Here is a 12,860-nt window from a genome sequence, read left to right as displayed (position 1 = left end):
CACTGTAAATGAACCAAATCGTTCATAAACAATTTAGGTTTAACTCGATCAAAAGCTCGTTTTTCTTTGTTTGTTATAAACAAACCAAACTTGAGCCTTAATTTTAAGCTTGTTTAATAAACGAGTCATGCCCAATCAAAAAAAAAAAAAAAAAAAAAATCATGAACATGTTTGTGAACATTAATAAGTCTCAATAAAAAAAAAAAACAAGCTGAGCCTAAGCTCGTTTATAGGCTTGATAATAAGCTTGATATGAGCATGAAAATGAAACTCATATCTTATTAAGACTTTAAGTTTAGGATTTAGGAATAGTTGTCCAAACCAAATAAGCTTGATAATAAATTTGATATAGGCTTGATAAAATATTTGTGTTGGATCTCAAGTACAAAAACTTTCTATAGCTTGAGTTTGAGCATAATATTGATTTCAAACTCAACTTGGCTAATGAATCAAGCCAAGCTCAAGCTTTTAGAATTTTTGATAAGCTTGAACTCGAACATCATTTATAATCAAAGCTACATGTACTCCATTTGAACCCTCTAACTTGAAAACACACACACACACACATTGGTACAATTTTAATTTACCATTAAAACTATTTTTGCACACCTTAGTCACAAATCAACCTATCCCAAAACAAAACAACAACACAGATCAACCTATACCAAAACCAAATGTGGTGGGCTTTTTTGTGTTTTGGGCTGGATTACTCCTACTGTACCACAGTCCTGTGATTCTGGGGTAGGAGAGTCGAGACTGGCCTAACTAAAACACACCTTAAGCCAGCTTGTGCGCAAGTTGGGCCCTTCTTGTGATGATGCGCCCTAACAGGAGTCTTGAGCATGTCACGTGCTCATGGTAGGAAAGACTGTTACAAAATGTTATAGCAAGAAAAACAATGTAGCAGGATAACTAAAATATTCTTAACTAAGACATCTTCTACTAAGAACAATAATACGTGGTTACAGTGTGATTACAGCAAATAAAGATTAATAGCAATATGTCAGGTTAGCCATTAATCAACCAAGACAAGAGAAAAAGGAAGATTAGTCTGCTAAAAGAATAGGCTTGGCTCTTTAGTAGATTCAAGTCCAAAAGGGAATTAATCTCCAATATGGGTAACCTCTGAGGGGAATCTTGCCATAGAAGTTACACACTTTGGAAAAATGACCTAGATGGCTTAATCTTGGATTCTTGATTCATTAGAGAGTGGGATATTGAGAGGGAGAGAAGTGGGTAGCCTACTGATGCATGTTTTTTACTCCCATCACTCATACTTCCATTACTTTGGGTTTTCTCTATTCTTTCTTTCTTTTTTGTTTTGCTCTATTTTCTTTCTTTCTCTCTGTTTTTCTATATCCCTTGTTTACCATTTTTTTCTCTTCCTTTTTTTATCTCCTTTCCACTGTGTACGTCTATGGCCTTTTATACTGCCTACCGTGACAAGATTTTCCATTTTTACCCCTCAACTGCTTTTGGCCTTTTATGGGTGTCCTTCCAAGACTGCCCACCGGTCTGCCAACTGCCCAACCACCACTACTACACTGTGTTGGCCATGCCATGCCTCATCTCCAGACAAAAGTGGTTTTGTTTTGTCTCTTACTCCCCTTGACATTTCCATCCAGATAAGGGTAAAACCATTCCCTTACCAACCTCTATAGATTGCATCTAGTGATTCTAGCTCATGTTTACCTCTTTTGAATGAAATGTCATCTCAGCAGGACATTTTCCTCAAAACAGCTTGAGTGGTAACCCCAAAATAGGCTCCCCTTTCTCCCACCGCCAAACCACACTCTCTCATACATCTGACCCATGGCCTACCTCCCCTGTATTGGATAGGTATAGGTAGGTGGTGCCTAAGCCTTGTATGCGTGCTCCACTTTCATATGAGTCTGTTTCTTTTTTGGCTCTCATGCGTTTGCCATTGCCTCCAGGTTTGTCTGATTCTACTACATGCTCTAGTGCTTGTTTAACTCTTACAGCGTGAATGAGTCTTTAGGTTCTCATTCTTTGCATCCCATCCCTTCTTCGGGCTGGGTATTGCTTGGGTATGGGCTTTCTCTTCTTTAACTCGACCCATATCCCTTCTTATCCTACGCCTATGGGCTGACTGATGTTCCTGACTGCTCCTGCTGTGATATCACTTATCTTTTTGCGTTATTGTTACCTCTGGGCTTATGAGTTGAAGCACTTGCCATGTTAATTTCTTAACTTATTCCTTCTTTTGGTCTTTACTACCCAGCATTCCTGCTGGGCCAATCCATTCAGTACCTTGGGCTTCCTCAACCCATTTCGTTCTTTGGGCATCATTGACCCGTTTCATCCTTTCCTACCTCCTTCATTCCCATGGGCTTTTGCTAAATTCTTTGGGTTTCCACGGCCCATTTTTACTTCTTTTTTTTTTTTTTATATATCTCTTACAATTCCCATGAGCCTACTATTTCATTTCTTGGGGCTTCCTCGATTTGTTTGCTTTCTATCAAGCCACTTATTATTTTAGTGGGCCTGTTAACCATTATTCCTGCCATTTTGACTCAATGGTCTTTATTTTACTATTTTTTTTTCTATATTTTTCATATTGTTGGGCTTCTTTTGCCATTGGGCCCCTTTTGTCAAAAATGGGCATCAACACCAAATAAAAACAAAAATCACAAACCTCTCTCTCTCATTTTATTTTGTTAAGTTTGTATAATGTTATTATTTTTATGCCACTATCATTATATATTTTTCATTGTTTTTATGAAAATATTTTAAACTATATGGTAAAACTCAACCCACTTGCACTGTATTAATTATTAACTCACACAGCCATACCCATTCATACATAAATAATATACTAGGTGTCTATCATACCAATCAAATACTTGAACAATCACTAGCTATACTTTTTTTTTTTTGTCTTGTATCACTAACTTTATAATAAAAAGTTATTATAATATGATAACAATATACACACATACAACAAAACCTCTGCATTAAATTATGTAAGGTTATATTATATTTATAATAGACATGCACACATTCACACACATCACAATTCACACAAATAGTAATGCACATATTACACACGCATGCACGCGCGCGCGCGCGCACACACACACACACACACACACACATACATATATATATATATATATATATATTTATTTATAATAAAGAGATAGACACTCATAACCATAGTTATTAAACCCGAACCGGACGTTGACCTAGTCTATGAGCTGGGTCACTGGTTCAACTAGTGGGTCATCAGTCAAATTGTAGGGGTCAAATAAAAAAATTTTAAAAATTAAATATATATAAAATTAAGCTTGAGAAATCATAAGTTGAATATGTAAATTAAAAAAAAAAAAAAAAAAAAAAAAAAAAAAGGCATATGCCTAAACTAAACTCGCTATTATAATTCAAAATCAATGTTTTATAAGCAATAACATTAGAGATTCTATAAAATTCACAAGGAAAATAAACCAATGTCATAAGATTGCAACAAAGTCTTTACTAAATAAAATCTTGTTACATGTCTCAAACTTATTTATATTAAATAAATAAAAAGGAAAATCTCAAACTCTTGTTTAAATTACCATATTATCACACATTTAAATAATAAAAGAGTTAATAAAGTGGACCTCTTAATGTAATTTTACACAACTCACAAACCCGGGTGGGTTAATAAAACCTAGCCGGATCACACGGGTTGCTTAAAACCCATCAGGTTACATTGGTTTTGACCGGTTCATGTACTGTTCTGATCCAATTGATCACCCAGATTGATCTATGTATCGGGTCATTAGGTCACCGGTCCAACCCGCCGGGTCGGGCCGGGCCAGGTTTAATAACACTGCTCATAACTAGCAAATACTCACTCTTTACTCTTTTTTGATACAAGATAGAATTTCTACTTTAGTCTAATCTAAGTATATATGTGTGTGAAGCTCCCTCCTAGAGACTTGAACCCCGGCCCTTGCCCTCCATGCCCCACAAGCACTTATACTTGTGGAGTGACCAACGCACCAAGGGTGTGCGGTGGTCACTCTTTACTCTTAAAGTCAAAGGTACTGAGATAGTCAGATAGAGTGGAGAGATGAGTTGAGATTCATCAACTGATAATGAACTATCATATACCGATTTCAAAATATGAAAATTTATAAATGGAAATTGTAAAATTTCATGTACTGGCAATTTTTTTTTTTTTTTTTTTTTTTTTTTGTGTCTATAACTCCTTATAATCAAGTTCTTTTTTTATTATTAAATTTTATTTAATTTAAGTTTCTTAATGACACCCATGAAAAAAAATTCTTAAAGCCACCATTGTTTATAGGCTTGGTTAAAGTTCAAATGGAGCTTGAACATTTTACATTCATTGTCGAGTCAAACTTGAACACTCATTACTTAAGTCCAGCTCACTTATAGCCCTAGTTTTGGGGCCCTTCCCATCTCCAATTTTTCTACCCATATCTTGGAGGTAGAGTTGGATGATGGCTGGGCAGACCTCACTCTTCTATTCAATAAAATTCATTATTTAGCTACAAATTAAATATATATTTATATATATATATATATATATATTATTTTAATAATATTTACAATCATTTTCCCCCCTAAATATTATATTGGAGGTTACTAAAATGTCGTTTACACAAAGAATCCAAGAGCTTCCTCCAATTTTAGGTTTGGTAATTTGTTTATGACCTCTCTAAAGAAATATATATATATATATATATATAAAATACACCCATACTTGTTTACACATGAAAATCTATTTTTAGATGGACTAATATTGTAAGATTTTTTTATTTTATTTATTTATTGGTATAAGGTTGTGAATTAAGTGGTTAGCATGATCTAGGTGTGCTTATATGCCCTTGGTTTCATATATCTATTTTCTAGGAAATAAGTAAATTTCATGATTCTTAAAATTCATTTATTTGAGAAAAATATTTTTAATTTTTTATTCCTACTTATGATATCGGAGAAAATTATAATTTTTTTTTTTTTTTTTTTTTTTTACATATTGCATTGGGAAGAAAGCTTGATTAACTAAAATTTTTCAATGGCAAGTTGATTTTCTCTAATCTAGCACTTAGAATTTATAATATCGAAATTGTTCGATTAATTTAATTAATTTTAAATAGCTAAGGATGCTTAGTGCATAATTTTGTTTCTTTAAGAATTTTTATTTATTCCCATATGGTTTTTGAAATATTTATAGTTACGGGGAAGAAGAAAAATAAATTGAATATATTTTTTGTGGTTAATACGCTTGTCCACTCCAAATTGATTGTGTCCTTAGAATGACTTTAATATATATTTTTGATTTAGTAAATGATAATTTTAATAGTTATAGGGTAATGAAAAACCTTTTTATATACATTATTACTTGATGTTTTGGGTATTTAATAGGTAATCCAAGGGGTATCACAAATATAATTAAAATTGTGTCTAAATTATAAAAGTAGAGGAAGAGATTGCAGTGTTGCATTCATGTAGTAGAGATTTTCATTTTCCTTATCGTTGGAACTTTCAAAACCTAATTTCTCCCAAATGAAAAATCCCCTTGACACGCATAAATACTCATCAAACAGCTTGTATAATTTCCTACAAGATGCAATAAACCTCACTAAAATCCATCAAGTGTAGCCCAAGTTATGCCCATATCAATCCAACTTAAAAGGCACACCCACCCATCCCAAACCCCTTCCATTTCACACATCCTCTTACACAAGCCAAATTACTAGTAATGAGTAAGTAAACACAACTCTCTCCTCCTAATTAACTTGATGGTTTGATGCTCTTGCAAGACGGATTAATGACCAAGCTAGGTGATCGTAGCTACCTCACCTGATGGTTCTTCTTCAACTCCACTTTATTCATTTATTTATTAAATTTCCTGATAAGCACTTCGTCTTCATCTAATTTGTTCTGGCAGTTTGGGTTTTGTTGGATTTAATTGTTTGTTGAATGAAAAAAATAAATAAAAGAAAAAGAAAAAGAGATGTGGTTAGATTCGGCTTTGATTTGGTTCAATTGGGGTCTTCCCTCTTCCAAGAAAAAGAAAATGAGTTTAGATTTGTCATTAGATGCAAAATGATTTGTATCACTGATGTGGTTTATTAAAACACCATAAGTGATTTTAGTGCTGAATTTGTAAATAAGCCGAACTCCTCGCAAAGTTTGAAAGGAGTGAGGTACTTAACAACTTAGCGTTTGCATGCCCTATAATGGATTATTCATAAAGTAATAATAGGCTTTGGTACAATTGCTAAAAAATTTGCTTATTTAAGAATGTTATATAATATGCTCTTTAATTTTATATTTCAAGGATCAATACAAATGGAGGAACCCTACCAGTGCAATCTCCTACAACAGAGAAGATTGACTTTCACTAATTTTTGTAGAGTAACACTCATAAGCTAATTAGTTGAACCCGGTATGTTTTTGTTGGGGTTAACTGGCTTACTTATTAGTAGTTTGTATAGTTGCAATTTCCTAATGTGTCTCAAGCAAATTTGTCTACAACATATTTATGTTTTGTTGATTAATTAAACCTTTTAATTTTGGTTTTTCATTTTGCAACTGTATGTGAATATGATGTTAAAGAGGGAGTGACTGTGGATCCTTATTGTTCCCTCATATGTCTCCTGCTCTAAAATAATGTTTGCATAAACTTTTTCGTAAAAAACACTAGAATGATAAATAGAAAATTCTGCATCATCAAAGGTAGGAAAGGCTTCCAATACATACGATTGGTTTAATAATTTACACATAAATTAGCCTCACGGTATACACGGTGCACTTGGAAATTCTCTTCGGTAGATTCCTACGATCAATATGAAAGGACCATGACTTATGTGGGGAGCCAAAAACACCAAAAAAGAAGGGCTTCTCGGGTGATCAAGATCAATACAACTAATTTGTTAGAAAAGGGAAAATAATTTGCAGTGGGAAGATCGGACAGAAAGATTAAAAACTAGCGCGATTGAAATGAACAAGATTCACTCATAAATAGGCCTTAGCCAAGGTACAAAGATGGAAGCTCAGCCTATTACAAGCTATTCTCTCCTTTTTTTGGATCCCGTCCTTTTTGGAATTAGCCTCATGACATTCCTGGCTGTGTCACTCATTCACAAAAACATAAATTTATTGGACAAATGCATAATATAGGGGTAGATGTCTTTTGGAGGCGTATCCAAATCATTCCACCCTTACCATAGATGTTGTATATTCATCAACAAATAGTACCAAGATTTAAACTTATACAACTTGTTTATCATAATTTGAAACCAAAATTATTTTTCAAAATCTTTAAAATAAATGCATTGATTTAACAAATTATGACCATTGGATGGTACATTCTTACCAATATGCTCAACTCTTGAATACTTGTGTAATGTCACAATTCTTATTATGATACTTCCAAAAGTCATTAAAACTACAATGAAACCTTGTGAACATAGCCAAAAGACATTACTTATTTTTTATACTTTCAAAAGTCACAATTCTTAAACCACATTTCTTTGGGAAAAAAAAAACATTTTAATAATAAATTAAATTATCTTTTTATTAAATGTATCACACCATGCAATTCTATATATAAGCATATGCATTAACTCCTACTTATATTTCTGAATTTAACTTTGAAATAGGTAAAATTTTAAAATAGGAAAGCATCATTGGTTAGGAAATTTATGAGAAAACCTATGATAATGATGATATATGTTATTAACTTATTATTTTTATTATGGTGAAAGTACATGCTAATGACCTTGTTTCTGCACATTCCTATCTCTCTTCATTTCCAATCCCCTTTCATCATCCCTCTCAGCTTGATACAGAGAAAAGTGCATTTCATTTTTGCTTGGCTGGACAGATCGAAAAATGTGAATATCAATTTGAAAGAGAAAAAAAGATACGCCTTTTAAGTTGTATTGTGGATAGTTATAGAGACTGTGTTGATAAATACCCGCATATAGATGACCCAGTGTATCATATGGCTAGTCGTGGCCTCAAGCATTGCCACGATAAACATTACAAAACAGAGAAATTGGAGACTCTATAAATATGGACGTTGTTTACGTGAATGGTATAAGCAGTACATTGGAAATCACTAAATCGTCGTCTACACAAAGAATCGAAGAGGGGTACCTCCAAGTTTAGATTTGGTATTTTTTTTCCCCTCCCTAAAAAAATAAACACCTATACTTGTTTACACATGCAAATCTATTTTTAGATGAACTAATATTATTAACAACTTCATACCAATTCAATGTAAAGAGGTTCAATGTTTGCTTTAGGAGAATGAGGGAGGTAAAGTGTAAGATTTTTTTGTTGGTATGAGCTTTTGAATTAAGTGGGTAGCATAATCCAGGTGTGCTTCTATAATGGCCCTAGTTTCATAAATCTATTTTCTAGCAAATAATAAATTTTGTGATTCTTAAAATTCATTCATTTGAGAATACTAATTTTTAATTTTTTTAATTCTTACTTATGATATCAAAGAAAATAATAATAATAATAATAATATATTTTTTTTTTTTTTACGGAAAGTTGATTTTCACTAATCTAGCATTTAAAATTTATAATATATATATATTTATATAAGATAGAAATTCTATTCTAACATAATCTAAATGTATATGTGTGTGAAATTCCCTTTTGGAGACTTGAACCCCAGCTCTTGCCCCCCACACCCCACAAGTATTTAATACTTATGAAGTGACCATCGAGCCCAAGGTTCGCGGTGGTAAATTTATAATATTGAAATTATGTGATTAATCTTGAATAGTTAAGAATGCAGAGCATTCACACTTTTATAAATGCTAAAAAGCTATTTTAGCAACAAAACCATCAAAATGCATGCTACAAGTACAACAAAGATGCTATAGTTAAATAATAAATAAATAAAAATAGCAATGGAGTTCCAGTAAGTTGTCATCTTTGACAACTTAATGTAGCACAAAGTTAAAAATAAAAATTAATATTTTATTCCACAAAAGTTAAACAAAGCAAATTTGTTGGTTGTGATTGTTATTTTATTTGTTGTGTTAGATATATTATTTTATTATGTTTAATGCTATGATAAATTTATTGATATTAGGTATTTTGTAAAGTGTTATGTTTGATAGACCAAAAACGTAATAACTCATTGTGATGAATTAATTGATTAATTAACCAAATTTATTAATTAATCAAATTAACATGCAAAGCGCGTGGTAGTACAAACAAATCACCAATAACTAAAGTATGCAACGGAAAATAAATTGATATGGTGATTTGTTTACAAATGAGAAAAACCTACACGGCAAAAACCCCACTGGGTAATTTTAAGGTTACCACTCTTGAGAATCTACTATTATCACAACAAGCGGTTACAAGTAAAGGAATCTCAACACCTTATACCAATTTACAGTTGAAACCTTACTCCAATACTCAATTGGACTTGTTCTGTAGTGACAATCTCTCCTTTTAATGCACGGCTCCTAGTACGTGACTAACCAATTGCACAGATCCTAATACGCGACTTCAATCACCAACTAGAGAAGGTTGTTGGCTACAAAGTTCTTCAATTCATCACACGATGAAGATCGAGAAGCTCCTTGGTTACAAAACCTTATGATGCACAAATACAACAATTTCTTCACAAGAAAAATGAACTAGGGCAAATTCTATTTTCGGTCACAATTTGCATGAATACTTTGCTCAACACTTGTGCAACTTTTGTCACTTTTGACGGTCCTTAAAATAATCATTATATATGTTTAGGGTTGTGAAAAAAGAAAGCTCAAACATACAATCACTGATTGGATGAAAAACAGTCCTAAAAAATTGAACTTCATAAACCTTAACAGATACCCTATCATGTTGAGCTGCTATTGAGCCACAAGTTGAACAGCTCTTCAAGGCTCGATAGATTACTAGCTGTCGAGTTTTATCACACGATGAAGATCGAGAAGCTCCTTGGTTACAAAACCTTATGATGCACAAACACAACAATTTCTTCACAAGAAAAATGAACTAGGGCAAATTCTATCTTCAGTCACAATTTGCATGAATACTTTGCTCAACACTTGTGCAACTTTTGTCACTTTTGACGGTCCTTAAAATAATCATTATATATGTTTAGGGTTGTGAAAAAAGAAAGCTCAAACATACAATCACTGATTGGATGAAAAACAATCCTAAAAAATTGAACTTCATAAACCTTAACAGATACCCTATCATGTTGAGCTGCTATCGAGCCACAAGTTGAACAGCTCTTCAAGGCTCGATAGATTACTAGCTGTCGAGTTTTAATGAACATCATTTTTCACACTTGATTCTTGGATAAACTTACATGGGTTTAACACTTGAGCTTGAAACATGGTTTCTTGAAGTATTAAACACATCCTAGATCTACCTAAATACAAGTAAAGTGCGTTTTGTCAAAGAATTAGTCAATTATATAAAATAGTAACATATGTTCCTAACATGTATAACACATATGTCTTAACAATGTTAAAATAGATATTTAGTGTTTTGAGGTGTTAAAAAATATAGCTTGATGTGAATGTTCGCAACATTTTTTTTGCTTTAGAAATTTTCATTTATTTATGGTTTGTGAAATATTTATAGTTACGAGGAAGAAAAAAAAACAGTAAATATATTTGTTGTGGTTAATACGCTTATCCAATCCAATTTAAATATGTAGCCATAGAATGACTTTAATAGAATTTTTATTTAGAAAATGATAATTTTTTTGATAGTTATAGGTTAATGAAAAGCCTTTTTATATAAATTAATGCTTGATGTTTTTGGGTATTTACTATTTACTACAAATAGATATTCTTAGGGTACCACAAATATAATATAATTTGTGTCTAAATTGTTAAGGGAAGAGATTGCCGTGTTGCATGCTTGTAGTATTGATTTTCATTTTCCTTGTCAATGGAACTACAAGACCAAATTTCTCCCAAAAGAAAAATCCCCATGACACACACAAATACTCATCAAAAAGCTTATACAATTTCCTACAAGATGCAATAAACCTCACTGAAATCCATCATGTGTAGCCCAAGTTATACCCAGATCAATCCAGCTTAAAAAACACACCCACCAATCCCAAACCCCTTCCATTTCACACAAACCAGATTAGTAAACACAATTCTCTCCTCCTTACCACAATTTTTGATGCTCTTACAAGATGGAATGACCAAGCTAGGAAAATGCAATGAACCCCGTTTCATTGGAGCGGCATCAAACGTTGTGTCAGGAGTGACGTTAATTCTTTGGAGATGATTGTAGAAGATGTGGGAAACCTTCAGTCTTATACGAGTCTGTGTGTTTTTTTAATACTTTCCAGCTCACTTTTTAAGACTTTGTTTAAGCTTGTGATGATTTTTCTCATGGAAGGTTTTGCCTAAATGTATGTATTTTCTATTTAAAGTTCAACAAATTTGGTGGGCTCTCGCAGCCTCACCTGTAGTCCATCTGAGATTTTTTTTATATTGTTTTTACAGTGACTGGTATACAAATGCATGTAAGTTTATTATTACTTGGTGTTCTTACGTACTGACTTTTCTTTTCTTCTTTTGGGTGGTCTTTATGTGATTTCAGTAACTTTCAGGGTGCAATAGGCCATTTCCTTGGAGCAGCTGGTGCTATTGATGCTTTTTTTTTTTTCGGTTTTTAAGCCATACACCAAATGACGAATAATGAAACAAGACAAATTTCCCCAAATTGTACATCTTTCAGCCGTATTGAGCTTGCAATGGTGTTTCAAAACTTAATCTTGCTAATCAAGATCCCATATTTAATGATGCTGTCCTGCCTTTGACTGCTTCAAAGAAATCGCCAATTAGATGCATTTGGAGGAACAAATGCATCCCTGTTGTTCCCTTCTGCACTATAAAAAATTGATATGATTGAATTTTATTGCTCTGGATTTCTTTGAAGATGCAAATCTAAACATAAAAGCAGAGTTTTTTATTTCCTAATATTGTTGCAGTATATTTTTCGTTATGCTTTAGAAAGGGTCACACTTAAGGAATTTTGGAATGTTGATCAGTTGAGTTTGGTAATAAGGACCAGATAGGTTTGTGGAAAAAAGTATCACAACAGCAAGCTTTATACAAAGATAAGGAACTGTTTTTCCCTCCTTAATTTACGGCAATGTAAAATATCCTACTAAGAGGAAGGGGGATTTTGGTCCCAAATGTTGATTTCCATTGTGGTTGAATTGATCTGCACAAAAACATTTTGTGGATTGACTCCTACAACCTCGATCAATATATGGCATGGTCGTATACATTAACAACTCTCAATTGAATCAAGTACACAGCTGAGCTGTACTTCTGTTGAACATAGGTTGCAAGAAGAAATTATGCATGAACTAGCTAACTGGGTCTGGATTTTCTGACTTTAATTAAGAAAAAGTAAAGACAAATGTTAACAAATACCGTGCAGTGCTTATTAAGGTTAAAATAATGTAACTCCCATTTAATAAAAAATTGGAGAAATTGTATAAAGCTAACCCTAAAGCCTATAAAGCTGACAAAATACTGTTATAAAGCGGGGTGACTAACACAAATTTTGACATAGAGTGGTGTGTTAACAGGCAACTTACTATACCTGTTAACACAATCCAAAAGTAAATTATCCAAATTGACATTATGAAATTAGACAATATAATATTTATTTGCCTTTTTACTTGTATGAAGTCACAGAAGCTAAAGAAAAAAAAAAACAAACACATTGCTTTTTAAATGAAAAGAAACTAAACATGTTAACTTCTTAGTGAAAACCTCAAATTCACGAAGGGTCCTTTGAATCTATCACGAAGGGTCCTCTGAATCTATAAGGTGATGGGTTTTTGGAATCTACTAAGAAGG

This window comes from Quercus robur, chromosome 2 (genome assembly GCF_932294415.1).
Source record: "Quercus robur chromosome 2, dhQueRobu3.1, whole genome shotgun sequence".
Lineage (NCBI taxonomy): Eukaryota > Viridiplantae > Streptophyta > Magnoliopsida > Fagales > Fagaceae > Quercus > Quercus robur.
The sequence above is the reverse complement of the archived record's forward strand: the minus strand, read 5'-3'. Positions refer to the sequence as shown.